Genomic DNA, 606 nt, shown 5'->3' on the forward strand with positions numbered 1-606 from the left:
TTATCTTCCTTCTTCCATTGTGAAAGGTAACGTATGGTGGTTATTCTCTGCTTTTCATTCTCAATTAGTCCTGCCAGGCTGCCATTAATTTAAACAATTTTCCAAAAGGCTGATTTAAAATCAATTACATTTTCTTTATTATTTACTTTCTATTTCATCATATATTCTCTTATGTTTATCACTACATTTTTTCTATTTACTTTATGTGTTTAAATTATTTATCTTATTGATTATTAAAGTGGAAACTTAGATTATTCATTTTAAACCTTTCCTCACTTTTAATTCTAATGTAATTCAAAGCTGAAAAGTTTTCTCTAAGCACTACTTCATTTCTCAGAAATGTTGATGTGATGTGTTTTTTTAATCATTACATACAAAATATGTTTAATTATCCTTGTCATTTCTTCTTTGACATATATGTTGTTTAGAAATATGTTATTTAGTTTTCATATATTTGGGAGTTTTGCTAGACATCTTACTCAGTTCTAATTAGTTGTTTGGTTATTAGTTCTAATTCTATTTTGGTTACCACACATTTTATGAAAGATTTCAGAATTTAATGTTTACTGAAATCTGGCTGTATGGTCTGCCTTGGTTAATATTCTA

The sequence above is a fragment of the Orycteropus afer genome, unplaced genomic scaffold (assembly GCF_000298275.1).
Source record: "Orycteropus afer afer isolate SDZICR_OR568_19922 unplaced genomic scaffold, OryAfe1.0 scaffold01035, whole genome shotgun sequence".
Lineage (NCBI taxonomy): Eukaryota > Metazoa > Chordata > Mammalia > Tubulidentata > Orycteropodidae > Orycteropus > Orycteropus afer.